Consider the following 17,204-nt stretch of genomic DNA (forward strand, 5'->3'; position numbering starts at 1 on the left):
CAAACTAAAAATAGAACTACCATATTATCCAGCAATCCCATTTCTGGGTACATATTCCAATGAATTGAAATCAGTATGTTGAAGTGATATTTGCACTCACAAGTTTATTGCAGTATTATTCATAATAGCCAAAACAAGCAATCAGTTTAAGTGTCCATCAACTGATGAATGTGTAAGAAAATGTGGTATACATACACAATGATATGCCATTCAGCCTTAAAAAAGGAGGAAATCCTGTCATTTGCTACAACATGGATGAACCTAGAGGACATTATGCTATGTGAAATAAGCTTGATACAGAAAGACAAATACACATGGTCTAATTTATATGTGGAATCTAGAGAGACCAAATTTATAAAACTAGAGAGTAAAATGGTGGGTATCAAAGGCTAGATATGGGGTGATGGAAGGGGAGGGGAATGATTAAGTGTTAGTCAAAGGGCACAAAATTGTAGTTATGAGAAATAATTTTTAGGACCTATTGCACAGCATGATGACCACAGTTAATAATAATGTATTGTGTATTTCAAAATGACTTTTAAAAAATAGTTTTTAAGTGTTCTCAGTACAAAAAAAATGGATATGTGAATTAGCTTAATACAATCATTCCACAATGTACACATATATCCAAATATCACATTGTACCCCACAAATATATATGATTATTTATCAATTACAAATAAAAATAAAACAAAAGGAGGCAAAACAGAACGAGGATTATCACATAGCCACACAGATACCTTAAACAACTGTTGTTATCCTGATGATATAGGGTCATGTAAAGACCAGGTCAAACAAAATAACTTGATATGGCAAATCCAGAAGCACAGGTATGCATCTGAGGTAGATAGAGAGCCTGCCAACATTTTTTGAGTACACTAACTGCTCTTTAATTTTTCTGTGAGAGAGAGTGATGTGAGAGGTAGATTATCTGGTAACAAAGTGAGTAGAAAAACATAGATTATTCTGACTTGTAGCTTAGAGGCTTGTCTCTTCTCATTATATTTCACATTTGGTTGTAATCTTCCTGAGGTTAGAATTGTATATACTAAAACTTTAACACAGTGTCTTATATATAGTATATAAATTGCTGAATTCAATCTTCTGCACATTAACTTACGATATTAAAATAATGGACTAAGGATAGCATAATTTTATGAGGATTAAAAAGAGAATATCTGAGAAAGACACACTAACCTGAATAAAAACATTGTAAATACTAATTTTAAGTAAAATCTGATTTCTTGTTGGCCAATAATGTTGTAGGAGACAAACATAAGTACAGAAATATTCAGGAGAAAATACGTGGAAAATAATTTGGTATGATATGGCTTCAGATGTCCAGATGCCAGGGCTCAGGAAATAAGGATGCCTTCAAAATCTTTTAAACAATTAAGCCAATGCAATCATCTAGAGATCATTCAAAGTTAGTAAGATGAGATCTATCCATTGATATTTCTGGTAGAATAGAATGTGAAAAGCATTTGAGAGAGAAAGAAAGGATAGTGAATAGTAAAAATAATATTTAGTCCCAAACATGTTGATATAAGGAGTTTTCCCAAAATCCTATAGAAAACCTCTTGTGATACAGTAGAAATTATTTTTCAGTTCTTTTCACTGATTAAATCAGCAAGAGGCCAAATAACTTCCTAATTCACTCAGCTACCACATGGCACATACAGGACTCTACTCAATATCTTTAACTACAAATTCTCATCTCTTCTGTATACTTCCTATTTAATTTGGAAGGGCACCACAGAGGGCCTAACCAGACTGAAGACATGGTCAAATATTGATTTTGAATCTGTTGGATGAGCAATAGAAGTACTGAATAAAGTCAATAAAATAATCTCTGGTTATGTGATTACTTATCACTTTCCAGTCTCACTGTTTAATCCTCGGTTATAGAATTAATTATCCTGGAATCACAGAACTAGTGTGTGGTAGCTGAAAACTGAGATGGAAATTTGCATGCAATGGGCAATTGAGCTGGATTTGAAACTTTGAGAAATACAGCCACCTGTTGGACATAGTCTGGTATCACACTCTGTTCACCGTTTGTTTTTTAATGTTCTTTGAATGCAAAAAACTTTTTTTAATAACCAAAACATTAAAAAAAAGCATAATTTGTCACTATTAGAAAACATAGATGATTAAAAACAGTTGAATGTCTTATTTTGTCTGTTTAAAGAATAAATCTACTAATAATGTGCTTTCCAAGATATAGTCTGAATAAGCTGAAAAGCTTTCATCATAAGAACCAATTAATAAATAATTTTTTAAAAAAAAGTTATTTCCCCTCAAAATAGTAAAAGCAGGAATTTGTTATTTGTTCATTCCACTCCAGCACTGGCCTCTAGAGCAGCAGCTGGCAAATATTTTTGTAATGTTTTTCAGATAGTAAATAGTTCGGGCCTTGAAGGCCATAAGCTTCTTTCTCCTTTCCCTTTTATCCTTTTCTTTTGGAAAGTTAAGCATCTTTGTTTTACTTAATAAAAATTGCATATATTTAAGGTGTACAACATGGTGTTCTGATATACATATACTTAGTGAACTAATTAATACTGTCAAGCTAATTAACATATCCATCTCCACATATTTACCTTTTTGTGTTTGTAGTGAGAACACTGAAGATCTACTCTCTCAGTAAATTTCAAGTATACAGTACAGTATTATTAACCATAGTCCCAACGTTGTACATTGGATCTCTAGAATTTATTCATCCTACGTAACTGAAATATTGTACCTTTTAAGCAGTATCTTCCCATTTCCCCACCTCCCCAACAACACACAACCCCACCCCATTCCTTCCCCTGGTAACTACCATCTACTCTCTGCTTCTAAGAATTTGATTTTTTTTTTAGATTCCACATGTAAGTAAAATCATGTAGTATTTGTGTTTCTGTTCCTGTCTTATTTCACTTAGCATAATGTCCTCCAGGTTTCATCCATGCAGTCACAGATGGCAGGATTTCACTTTTTTTAAGGTTGAATAATATTCCATTTTATATATACACCACAATTGTTTTTATCCATTGATCCTTGACAGACACTTAGGTTGTTTCCACATCTTGGCTATGGTGGATATGAGTTTCTACTGCAAATATTCAACTCTGCTGATTTAGCACAAAAGAAACCATATGCAAAGGGAAACAAATGTGCATAGCTTCAAGGAGAACTACAAACCACTGCTCAGTGAAATAAAACAGGACACAAACAAATGGAAGAACATACCATGCTCATGGATAGGAAGGATCAATATCATGAAAATGGCCACGCTGCCCAAGGTAATTTATAGATTCAATGCCATCCCCATCAAGCTACCAATGAGTTTCTTCACAGAATTGGAAAAAACTGCTTTAAAGTTCATATGGAACCAAAAAAGACCCCGCATTGCCAAGACAATCGTAAGTCAAAAGAACAAAGCTGGAGGCATCACTCTACCTGACTTCAAACTATACTACAAGGCTACAGTAACCAAAACAGCATGGTACTGGTACCAAAACAGAGATATAGACCAATGGAACAGAACAGAGTCCTCAGAAATAATACCACACATCTACAGCCATCTGATCTTTGACAAACCTGAGAAAAACAAGAAATGGGGAAAGGATTCCCTATTTAATAAATGGTACTGGGAAAATTGGCTAGCCATAAGTAGAAAGCTGAAACTGGATCCTTTCCTTACTCTTTATATGAAAATTAATTCAAGATGGATTAGAGACTTAAATGTTAGACCTAATACCGTAAAAACCCTAGAAGAAAACCTAGGTAATACCTTTCAGGGCATAGGCATGGGCAAGGACTTCATGTCTGAAACACCAAAAGCAATGGCAACAAAAGCCAAAATTGACAAATGGGATCTCATTAAACTAAAGAGCTTCTGCACAGCAAAAGAAACTACCATCAGAATGAACAGGCAACCTACAGAATGGGAGAAAATTTTTGCAATCTACTCATCTGACAAAGGGCTAATATCCAGAACCTACAAAGAACTCAAACAAATTTACAAGAAAAAAACAAACAACCCCATCAAAAAGTGGGCAAAGGATATGAACAGACATTTCTCAAACAAAGACATGCATACAGCCAACAGACACATGAAAAAATGCTCATCATCACTGGCCATCAGAGAAATGAAAATCAAAACCACAATGAGACACCGTCTCATACCAGTTAGAATGGCAATCATTAAAAAGTCAGGAAACAACAGGTGCTGGAGAGGATGTAGAGAAATAGGAACACTTTTACACTGTTGGTGAGATTGTAAACTAGTTCAACCATTATGGAAAACAGTATGGCGATTCCTCAAGGATCTAGAACTAGAAGTACCATATGACCCAGCCATCCCATTACTGGGTATATACCCAAAGGATTATAAATCATGCTGCTATAAAGACACATGCACACGTATGTTTATTGCGGCACTATTCATAATAGCAAAGACTTGGAATCAACCCAAATGTCCATCAGTGACAGACTGGATTAAGCAAATGTGGCACATATACACCATGGAATACTATGCAGCCATAAAAAAGGATGAGTTTGTGTCCTTTGTAGGGACATGGATGCAGCTGGAAACCATCATTCTCAGCAAACTATCGCAAGAACAGAAAACCAAACTCCGCATGTTCTCACTCATAGGTGGGAGCTGAACAATGAGATCACCTGGACTCGGGAAGGGGAATATCACACACCGGGGCCTATCACGGGGAGGGGGGAGGGGGGAGGGATTGCATTGGGAGTTATACCTGATGTAAATGATGAGTTGATGGGTGCTGACGAGTTGATGAGTGCAGCACACCAACATGGCACAAGTATACATATGTAACAAACCTGCACATTATGCACATGTACCCTAGAACTTAAAGTATAATAATAAAACAAAAAACAAAAAAAATCTTTCCTGACAAAAACAGTTGATAGGCCAGATACAGCCCACAGACTGTAGTTTTCTTATACCCACTTGTGATGGTTAATATTGAGTGTCAACTTGATTGGATTGAAGGATGCAAAGTATTGATCCTGGGTGTGTCTGTGAGGGTGTTGCCAAAGGAGATTAACATTTGAGTCAGTGAACTGGGAGAGGCAGACTCACCCTCAGTCCGGCTGGGCACCATCTAATCAGCTGCCAGCACAGCTAGAATAAAGCAGGCAGAAAAGGGTGGAAAGAGCAGACTCGCTGAGTCTTCTTGTCTCCATCTTTGTCCCATGCTGGATGCTTCCTGCCCTCGAACATCGGACTCCAAGTTCTTCAGCTTTTGAACTCTTGGACCCTATACCAGTGCCAGGGGCTCTCAGGCCTTTGGCCGCAGACTGAAGGCTGCACTATCAGCCTCCCTACTTTTGAGGTTTTCGGACTCAGGCTGACTTCCTTGCTCCTCAGCTTGCAGATGGCGCATTGTGGGACTTCACTTTGTGATCATGTGTCAATACTCCTTTATAAGCTCCCCTTCATATATACACCTATCCTATTAGTTCTGTCCCTCTAGAGAACTCTGACTAATACACTGCTCTAAAGGCCTTTGCATTGGCTATTCCCTCTGCCTGAATCACTCTTCCCTCAAGAATTCACACAGCTTACTCACTCACTTCCACAAATCCTTGTTTAAATTATCTCCTTTCCAATGAAGCCTACCCTAACTACTCCACTTAAAATTGCAATCTGCAGCCCTGCACCCCGTCGCAAGGCTAAGAAACAACCTCACAGGCCACTCCCAATGGAAATGCTTCCAGGCCAGCTGAGCAACTGTGCATCCAAGCTCCTGGCCAGAGTAATAACCCCAGGACCCCAACCCCAGAGATCCAGACCCCAAGTCAGCTGACCCACCATGTGCACCTGTCCTGAGAAACCTGGCGAGTCCATCAGCAGCAGAGCCACATGCCTGCTGCCACAAGCCCTTGCAGCCCAGGCTACTGAGAAACTCCCATATATCATTAGTGTGAATTATAGCTAAAAAACTGATATACAGACTATACTATTGCATCTACCTAGAACCAGAGGCAATGCACCCCATTTAACTGACACCACCAAGTCCCATCCATATGAATAAGTGTTTCTCTACAAAACCTACTCCATAAAATTGGAAGAGGTGACTATTTCACCAGATGCATTGAAATCAAACTAGAAATACATAAACATGAAAAAGCCAGGAAACATGATGCCTCCAAAAGAACACAGTAATTCTCCAGTAACAGTCCCCAATGATAAAGAAACATACAAAATGCCAGAAAAGTAGTTCAAAATAATAATCTTAAGGAAACTCAGTAAGATCCAAATGAATACAGATAGACAATTCGACGAAATAAAATTGCAACCCTCTACTTCTCTTGCTTTATTTTTTTTCATGACAGTTAACTCATTTTAATGTATTACATTATGTTCATTGGAGGCTATCTCTCCCAACCAGAATGTAAGCTCCATGGCCAACACTTACAGCAGTGCCTGGCATGTAATAGATACTCAAGAAATATTTGATGAACCAAAAGATAATTTGTTCGCATTTGCTCCAAAAACAATTAACAACACTAATTTTGTTTAAGGATGTGACTCCTGGCCAGACGTGGTGGTTCATGCCCATAATCCCAGCACTTTGGGAGGCTGAGGTGAGCACATCACCTGAGGTCAGGAGTTCGAGACTGGCCTGGTTAACATGTTGAAACCCCATCTCTACTAAAAATACAAAATTAGTTGGGCATAGTGGCACATGCCTGTAACCCCAGCTGCTTGGGAGGCTGAGGCAAGAGAATCACTTGAACCCGGGAGGCTGAGGTTGCAGTAAGCCAGGATCACGCCACTGTACTCCAGCCAGGCTTGCATATAATTTTAAAAGTTTTATAAATCTCTTTGCTTTACTCATGAAAGTAATAGAAGTGTCATTTTTTAAATCAGTGATAATATCAATGAATATATTGCCCATTGTAGCCCCCAAAACTATGTATCATTTTATTTAAACCTTACAATATTCTTATTACACAGACAATATTATCACCACTTCATAGATGACAAAACTAATTCTAAAAAATGTCAATAACTTGCTCATAGTCACAAGGTAGTAACAGAATGGCCTAGGATCCATGTATCTTGATTTTAAAGCCAGTTTTCTTTTCCTGACAATGCAACTGTCAGCCAACTTTGCCTCATTCCAAGCCTCTTGAGGACTCCTTTCTCTATAGCTGAATTAGCTTCAGCAACGTCTCAATTCCTAGGACAAATCTGACTTCAGGTTAAAAGGATTTAATAAGCTTTGACCCAAATTTGTAGAGGTCAACATCATTCACTTTGCATTCAAGACACTTACTTATTTTCCTGTTTTGATAACTTGACTTCTTATTTGGTTCAACTACTAGATTCCCACTTCTAATTACTGGTTCTGAATACCTTATAAACTCCTGTACACTCAGTTCCTTGCCTTTGTCTGGAGACAGTACTGGCTCTTAATAGTCTCTCCAAAGATCTACATTCCCACCCACAGGCTGAGGCTCTGCTTTCTGATAACCAATTTCCTAAGTGCTGACTGTTTCCTACACCAGATTTCCAAATATCACTCACTCTAACCTTATGCTCTGTTCGTGAGCAGGACAATCTCAGTTCTTTGGAGAACCTTTCCCCCAACTATATTTACCAATTCCTTTCCTGTATTTCTTCTGTATACAGTCTGTAGCCTCTATCATCTTGATATCATGCTCTCTTTTTGTTCAAGTTTAGGTGCCTCCAAAGTACCTCTACCAAAACAGAATTTGGCATATGAGGCATAAAAGCCATATTCTGCTTTCTGCTGAGGAGTATTAGCTAAAATGCGGCCAAAGGCTCTTTTGTGGTTAAGTGCTTTTCTGTGAGGTAAGACTCCCAAGTGGCAATAATGCTGAACATGCTTCCTGCCATACTGCCTCCTGACTTATTACTAAAGAAGACAAGTTCAACATAGATTGATAGCAATGACGATTGAGTGAAACAGTAAAGCTGAGCTGTAACATGGAGGAAGAAATAATGAGGCTTGATAAAAAACTGGAGAAGTCAGAAAAAAATTAACAGAAAATTAGAATGGTTCTATAAAATCTCCAGCCTATGTGATTAGAGGAATAGTGGTTCCCCTGCATAGAGAAAAGTAGTTGGAAAGTAGAATCAATGTTGGAGTAAAGATAAATTCACTTAACAGATGGAGATTATGTTAGAATATAAATATATACATATATCAAATTGAATGTAAAGATTAGTGTCTTCCACCACATAGCATTCTAGAATTTCAAAACTTGTTTTTGCATTTATTTAGTGTCACACAATGCAATCTGAGATGAATAAATTTCAACATATTTATCCTTTGACAAGTGAAATTGAGGCCCAACGAAGAAAATAACTAAAATTCCACAGACCTTGTGTATGAACCCAATACTTGGGACACCTTATGCTTTCTATTTGATCGTTTGGCCTTTCAGGCCAACTATAACAATTGATAACTTTATCTGAATATAATTCAGCCAAAGTCGTTTAGTCAATAAAATATAGAGGGAATTGGACCAAGTGGCTTGTTAAGAACAAAACTGATAGTTTATAATAAAATCCAAGGGTTATAAACTCAAAGTTTAAAAGCTCTGATATTTTCTTTTATGAACGAGAGAATAAAATAGATGGGATAAAATACAAAGTAAAAATATTCCAGGGGTAATTTGGCCAATCTGTCCTTCTCCAAACATCCACAAATTTATATTAACTTTATTAAACTCCATGACCAAAAAGCCAGACTCTGTACTTTCCCATCACAAACAACCAAAAAATTCATTTTACATGATTATTTTATTTTGGATGTCAGTGATATGAATTATTATTTTTAAAATGGTCCAGTTAGTTACATTTTAAGCCAATATTTGCTTGTACTTTTGTTTAATTTCCAAAACAACGAAAGTATTTTGCCCTCTGGAATGTTTCTAATAAAGATAATGGTATTTTAGAAATAAATCAATGCTTGGTACTTACATAAAAGTTTTCACCTGAGAAGTGCAGCATGTCTTGGTGTTACATTTTTATTTCACTGACCTCTGCTTATTTTGGCTAATGGGAGACACTGTTCTCACTTTACCATAAGAGAAACCAAAGTCCAGGACCTGTGTAATGAAACAATGAATTAATGACAGTTTTTGGAAGAGGAATCAATACGTTTGATTTCCAAGGTTTAAACAGATTTGTGATGCCAGGATATAATCCCTGTTCAACAAGAAAGGTTGCCTTCCCACCCCAGGGGCCAAAGACACAGGAGAAGTTGGCATTCTTATGACATTTTCTTAAGAAGTGTTTCTTTTACATTATATGATCCCAAGTGTTTACAATTCCAAAGAAAATGATTTCAAGGTACTTCGGATAAGGAAGAAACTCCCATGGCTTGGAAAAGTTTTCCCAAAAATTATTTTCTAACCAGAATTTAGTAGATGTTCACTGACAATAATTTTCTGTTTTCACCAGAGTTTAAGATTAGGAGAATGCTACCACAGATAGAAAAAGAAGAAAGGGTTAGTTTGGGGAGAAAGATAATAAACCTTGATTTGAACAAAGCCTCTCCTGATCAAGCCCTCTTAAAAATCTTTTTTTCCTCTATCATCTTCCTTACCCTTTCTGAAAATAAGGAGTTCAAGGGTATTTGCTGAACTGAGCAAGGTAGGTGTCCATGCCAGAGAGTGGGGAGCAAAGTGGACCTGAGTGTGCAAAAAGGGCATCCATGCAGGGTGTCAACCCATTAGGAGCTATGAGATCCCAAGCAGGATCAAAAGAGCATCTGTGTAGCTGCAGGGAGCCAGGCTGACCTAGGGTCTCAGGTTCCAAGTTGGGATTAAAGGGGCTATTTGTGCAGAATATCAGAGCTTGAGAGAAGTGACAAGGGTGTCCATGTGGGGATTGACCCAGAACGAGGTGTCAGAGCCCAAGCAAGGTGAGAAGGTCATCTTGGCTGGAAGACAGACTAGCTCAGGTTATCATCAAACAGCATGAGGAGCGTTTCCAGGCTGGGGTCCCTCAGCATGGGGTGTAAAGCTTGGGCAGAGAGAGAAGGGTGTCTATGCAGAACAGGGGATATCAGAGCCCAGCATATAGGTGAGCCCAGCACAAGGGTGAGGAAGTCAGGCACATCTGGGTTGGGGCATCATTGGTGACAGTGCCAATGAGAGATTGCACACCTAGGAGATTACACACACACACACACACACACACACACACACACACTTTGAAGAGGGAGCCAGGTTTCTCGTTGTCAAAAAAGGGAAGGACAAATGTGGAAAGAAAACTAGAATAAAGTCCTGTGTCATTGGATTAGAACTGAAGATGATAGATGGGTAAATAGATACATTAATAAAACATTTTACTTGGCATTTTATAAGCTTCCAGTAATTTGTGTTCCCAAATTCATGTAGACTTTTTTGATCACTGAATGTTTAGGTTGTGAGAACAATGTGCTTAGTAAAGAGAGTATGGTTTTTAGATTCAGGCTCAAATAATATCCTGGGTTCAAAATTTATCTCAACCATTGGGTGATTTTATATAATCATGGTGAAACCTGTGGGACAGAAAATAAACAAACTGCAAAATAAGTTTTTCTAAGACAGTAGTTCTCAACCAAGGGTGATTTTGCCAGTACTGTGATCTCAGGGACATTTGACAGTGTCTAGAGATATTTTTGTTTGCTGCAACTGGGGGTTGCTAATGGTATCCAGTGGGTGAAGGTGAGGGATGCTGCTGAACATCTTGCAGTGCACAGGACAGCCCCTGCAACAAAGAATTATTGTTACAGGCTGAATTGCATCCCCTCAAACTTCATGTGTTGAAGCCAAAACTTTAGTGCCTCAGAATGTGACTGTATTTGGAAATAGAGCCTTTGGAAAATGGTTAAGTTAAAATGAGGTCATTTGGGGGAGAGGGTCCTAATCCAATCTCATTGATGTCCTTATAAGAAGAGGAAATTTGCACACAGAGACACCCGAAATGTGCTTGCATAGAGGAAAGACATGTGAGGACACAATGAGAAGGTGACTACCTGCAAACCAAAAAGAGAGGCCTCAGAAGAAACCAAACCTGCGGACACCTTTAAACCTCTAGAACTCTTAGAAAATATATTCCTGTCATTTAAGCCACCCAGTCTGTGATATTTGGTAATGGCAGCCCTAGCAAACTAATACAATTATTCAGCCCAAAATGCCAAAGCACCGAGGTTGAGAAACTCTGGTTTAATATATACAGAAATAGTCTTGACAAGGACATTCATGTGGGGGTGATATAGTTTAAATATGTGTCCCAGCCCAAATCTCATGTGGAATTGTAATCCCCAGTGTTGGAGGTGGGGCCCGGTGGGAGGTGACTGGACCATGGGGGCCGTTTCTCCTGAAGGGTTTAACACCATCTACTGGTGCTGTCCTCACAATAGTGAGTGAGTTCTCCCAAAATCTGGTCGTTGACAAGTGGGTAGCACCTCCCCTGCTTGCTTTCTTGCTCCTGCTTTCACCATATGATGTGTCTGCTCTCCCTTCACCTTCTGCCATGACTGTAAGTTTTCTGAGGCCTCCCCAGAAGCCAAGCAGATCCAGTACCTTGCTTCCTGTACAGCCTATGGAACCATGATTCGATTAAACCTCTTTCTGTATCATTACCCCACATCAGGCATTTCTTTATAGCAATGAGAGAACAGACTAATACAGTGGGAAAGACAATCTGGCTAATATTCATCATTAAAATGGCAAACAGAAGGAAAGAGATAAAACAGTTTTGCCTCCACAAAAAATAGAAAAAGAAATAGTGAAAAAAAATCATTCCCCAGGACTTTATGTGAAAGATGGGCCAGTGCAGTTAACATTCTCTTTTTAGACTGTAAAATTATTAAAATGGCAATTAAAAATACATAATCAGTCTGATTTCATGGTAAGTACATTTTTACTTATTTGACTTTTTTACAATAAAACTAAATTTGGAACACTCAAGAATTTGATTCCTACATGCATTTTCTCAAAGTATTTTCACCCAAAAGACTAAGGAAACCCAATCTTGGCTTAATTCCAAAGTTACTTTCCCTTGGTTTACAAAGAAGAATAAATTCCTTGATACCACATATTTATTAGAGCTTTCATAAAAGTTCAAATGCGTGATACAATCTAATTTCTTCTTTGACAGCACAAAAGTAAACCCTCGAAATATTATAAATAAGTACCCAAAAGCTAAAACTATAAAATGTCTAGAAAAACATATAGAAAAAGTCACTGTGACTTTCAGTTAGGCAAAAATTCTTACTCAGACACAAAAAGCACCACTTTTATAAGTGGTGTTTATAAGAAAGCAATGATTAGCTCAACTCTGAGAAATTTTTATATTTTTGTTTTTTGAAAGACTGTATTGAGAAAATTGAAAGATAAGACACTTGAGATTGGGAGAAAATATTCTTAATACATATGTCTGACAAAGGACTTGCAGCCAGAACATAAAAGCACCCTTATAATTCAATAAGGAAAAGCAAACAGCTTCACTAACATGTCCAAAATGTTTGAACACAACAAAGAAGATGTATTAATGATAAACACATAAAAAGTTACCCACATCACTAGTTATCAACACAACGAAAATTAAAACTATAGCAAGACACCACTACATACCCATTCAAATAGTTAAAATTTAAAAGACTGATATTACTGGCTGGGTGCAGTGGCTTACGCCTGTAATCCCAGCATTTTGGGAGGCCGAGGCAGGTGGATCACTTGAGGTCAGGAGTTTGAGACCACCCTGGCCAACATGATGAAACTCCGTCTCTACAAAAAAAAAACAAAAAAAAATTAGCCGGGCATGATGGTTCACCCCTGTAATCCCAGCTACTCGGGAGGCTGAAACAGGAGAATTGCTTGAACCCAGGAAGCAGAGGTTGCAGTGAGCCAAGATCGTGCCATTGCATTTCAGCCTGGGTGACAGAACAAGACTTCATCTCAAAAACAAACAAACAAAGACTGATATTACCAAGTCTCACTGAGTGTGAAGAAACTGAAATTCATACATTGCTGGTAGATGAATAAACTGATAATGCCATTTGGGAGAAGAGTATGGTACTTTCTCATGAAGTTAACATCTCATACGACCAGTACTTCTACTTTTCGGTATTTAGCCAAGAGAAATGAAAACACAGGCCCACAAAAACACTTGTATATATGTATTTCTGGCCACTTCACTTAAGATAGCAAAATCTTGACACAACCCAAAACTTTGTCAACAGAAAACGACATAAACACACATAGTTTATTCATACAATTAAATATGATTCAGCCATAAGAAGGAATTATCTACTGATTAGTGCAATAACATGAATAAATCTCAGTGACATTATGCTGAGCCAAGAAGGCCAGATACAAGAGTATATACCATATGATTCTGTTATTATAAAACTTTAGAACTCATTAAACCAACTCATGTGATAGAAATCAGATCAGTATCTGCCTGAGGTCAGGTTGGAAGGAATGACTAGAAAGGAACATGAGCTTTCTGGGGTGATGGAAATGTACTCTATCTTGATTTGGGAGGTAATTGCAAGCTTGTTTTCGTTTATCAAAACTGAGTTAACTGTATACCTAAAATGGGTGAATCTTATGGTATATAAATTATACTTCAATAAATTTTATTTTAAAAATATAGAGAAGTAACTATATTTATATGTGACCACTGAAAAGACCTGCAAACAGCAACACCCCAAATCAATGAGCACACCTAGTACCCAAACTTCAGTGTTTAAGTATAATTCTCCTGTAAAGGAACCAGGAATTCTTAGGAAAATGGCTGGTTTCAAGGTCGAGGAAAACACAAAATGAACCTAGAATATCTTGTTGTGATAGAAACTCAAGAATTACTCAAAAAATAATGGACAGTGTCAAAAACGACAAAGAAGCCAACTCTAAGGGACTCCTGCTGGCCAACTCTGAGAGAATCTGAGTATCAAAATGTATAAGGATAGTAACAGGTTATTACCCATTAAATTAAACAGGGAACCTAAATAAGAAATAAATGAATGACTAAATTGAATGTGATGAAGAAAGAGATATTTATTTGGATTTTAAAAGTATCTTCCCTCAAAATACTTTTTAAGTACAAAGGAAAAGGATGTAATGCTAAAGTGAAGAAGCATGGCAGACACCATTTCAATCAAAGGATCAAAGTAAACATAATTAATAATGCAAAAAAATGAAACTGCCACCCAATAGGGCATATGAGGAGACTGCATCAGTTTTGTGACTTTCCTATTAAAGATACATAACCTGAATCTATTTCTAGAGATGTTACCATACGCATCATGCCAACTCTAACTTATAGAAATGCAGCAAAAATCTCAAGTGTTTCCTTCCAGGTCAGCAGATACCCTATACGCGATTCATAGCATTGATAACTCTTCTCATTGTTCCACTCACCCCTTCCTGCCTTAGAGATATCTCTGATCAATCACCTTAATCTATTTGCTATTATTATATTTTTAGATATACAGCACATTTTTCTAATTAGAGCACTTCTACTTCCTCAGCATTTGGATAAAAACAGATAGCAACATGAATATCTCTAGAAGATTTTATCTGGAGACAAATCTCACATCTTTTAAAATACCAGATCTCTGTCAAGGACAAAGCCTCCACGGAACAGTAGATTATAAACATCTGGCACCCAATGGCCAGTGATTCAGTTACTGGCTGACATTTCAACCCTGAACTCATCTAGCTAGTGGTATCTAAATTATAATTTCTGCTAAGCCTATAAATAAGGAGACAGGAGGCAGCACCTGGAGACTCCGAAAGCATAAGCTGGGGTCTTTTGTCATGCTTGGTATAGCACAGAAGCTTTGTAGAAAACTTAGTCACCTGGAGGTCAGTGAAAAATGACAGTGGCAGCTGCAATCACTCAAGTACAGAGAGGAAAAAATGTTTCTTTGCTGGACTGCATGGTCGGCTGGGCACTAGCCACTTGTGACGAGAGGAGAATTCAATTCATAACCTCACTGTGTTCCTTGGGCGGCACACGCATACTTCCTGACTTCTGTAAGGGTTACTGGTAGCTCAGCTTCTCAGCTCTTTGTCCTTATTTGAGCATAGAACACTAAATCCCACTTTTAACACCACTGGTAAGAGAACATTAAATCTCCAGTCTCTGGGGCACTCAACAAGCCCGATCTCAACCTGGGAAAGAATAGTTCTCACCTGATGGCGCAAAGGCTGTCATAGAAACAAATACACCATTTGATTTTTAAACTCCAAAATGCGCTTAAATTTTTGAACATTCCATCTCTGCTAATCTATTTAAGAAATGGAGTGATGGAAGTGAATACCTGAGACTGAGATGAGTCTTCTGCCCCAGAGCCAAGCTAACTCACTACTTTAGGAGCAAGGGCTCATGCTTTGTTGTAAATCTAAGAATTGCTTGCAACATTTTTCCATTGTTCATTCAATGAAATGTATACCACTTAATTATTATTCATGTGGCAGAATATTTTTATCATAATCATATTTCAACTCAGGCTCATTTCAGAGCTAGAAAACTGGTTAAACAGAAACCCTAATACCTTCAGAATTATTGGGAAGAGAGCCCTGACTATGTAGTCACGCTGCTTCATTCTCTTGTCCCCTTCTGGCGAGACTTCAAAAATGTACCTTCCATTGATCCATTCTCCTCTCCTGATAAGTATGCATATTTAACAACTGAATTCATTATAATCAATGGCCCCTAATATACAAAGGACAGTAGAAACCTTTAAAAACAGGAAAATTGGTGAAATCACGGAAAAGGAAATATAACTGGCCAAAAACACATTAAAAGTGCTAAACCTAACTGATGATTAAGGAAATAAAAATTGAAGAAATTATATTATTAGAATGGCAAAAAAAATTATTCAGTGATAACATCCATTGGTAAAGATGTGAGAAACTAGGTAGTTGATGTGAAGCTGATAAAATCTCCTTAGGGAGCAATTTGGCATTATCTTTTAAAACGTAAAACTCATATTCCCTTTGAGCTAGCTCTTCCATTTTCAGAAAGTTATGTTATAAACTCTCATATACACACACTAGTATATATACACATATGTATATATGTGTATAAATACACATGCTAATTTCCATTTTAATTTTTTAATTAAAAGCAACCTAAATGCTCACTCATAAGAAACATGTTAAATATAATATACAGGCAAATATACACACACACATTACAATGTATTGGCATATTTATACATTAAAAAGCTGTGACATCATGAAGACACCAAAGCAATTCTAAATGGAACTGTTTCTCAGGTACACCAAAACAATAAACATATTTGGTAAAAATTAGAGATGTATATATATGTCTTATACAACTACATAAGCTTACATAAGCATACAATGTTTTTGGAAAGATCCGCAAGAAACTCTTTACAGTGGTTGGTTCTGGCAAAGAATACAAAGGGTCCAAAATGGAAGGACAGCTTATTTCTGTCATCATGTACCATTTTAAACTATTTGAATTTTGTTCATATGAACAACTTTGTTCAACAAAAGAAATGTGTTACATATAATATTTATATATATTTATTTGACCTACAAAAATAGATGTTATATGTAACATGTTTCTAGTTTGGGAATAACCTCATTAAAGTTCTGTGAATATTCTTGTGCAATTTGCTTTGTGGACATATGCACTACTTTTGGCACATCCCAAATATAATATACTCAAAGCTATCTGTATTAACTTCTCCCCTTCATCTTACATCTTCAATTCATTTTCCTGTTCACCAGGATGACAAAAAATTTTTTTAAAAAATATTCAATCCCTAGGATTTTTTTGATTCTTCTCTGCTCTTCACTTTCTGTGCAAAATGACTCTTCAAAGATTATTTCTCTTATAGTTCATATTGGCATATGACAGACTACTCAAAAATGAGTAATGTAAAACAACCACCATTTTATTTTTCTTATAATTATGTGGGTTAGGAATTACAATTGGTTCAACTGGGTAGTTTTCCCTTAGGGCCTCCGATATATTTGCAATCAAACATCAGCTCATACCTCAGTTATCTGAAGGATTAATTAACCTTGACATCCAAGACAGCTCACTCACATTAGCTGACAGCTGGTGATGGTTGATATAGTTTGGACGTTTATCACTTCCAAAACTCATGTTAAAGTATAATCCTCCATGTTGGAGGTGGGGCCTAGTGGGAGGCAACTCCCTCATGGATTGG

General features: G+C 37.2%; 1 long non-coding RNA gene across 1 annotated transcript in view; it reads right to left on the reverse strand.

The window, feature by feature from the left end:
• Nucleotides 1-17,204, reverse strand: part of LOC135969422 (uncharacterized) — a 183,373-nt gene that overhangs the window by 117,340 nt on the left and 48,829 nt on the right. Inside the window, exon 2 of the long non-coding RNA XR_010584679.2 lies at nucleotides 8,975-9,102. This is a non-coding gene — a long non-coding RNA (uncharacterized lncRNA). The remainder of the gene's footprint in view (nucleotides 1-8,974; nucleotides 9,103-17,204) is intronic.

The sequence above is a fragment of the Macaca fascicularis genome, chromosome 2 (genome assembly GCF_037993035.2).
Source record: "Macaca fascicularis isolate 582-1 chromosome 2, T2T-MFA8v1.1".
Classification (NCBI taxonomy): domain Eukaryota; kingdom Metazoa; phylum Chordata; class Mammalia; order Primates; family Cercopithecidae; genus Macaca; species Macaca fascicularis.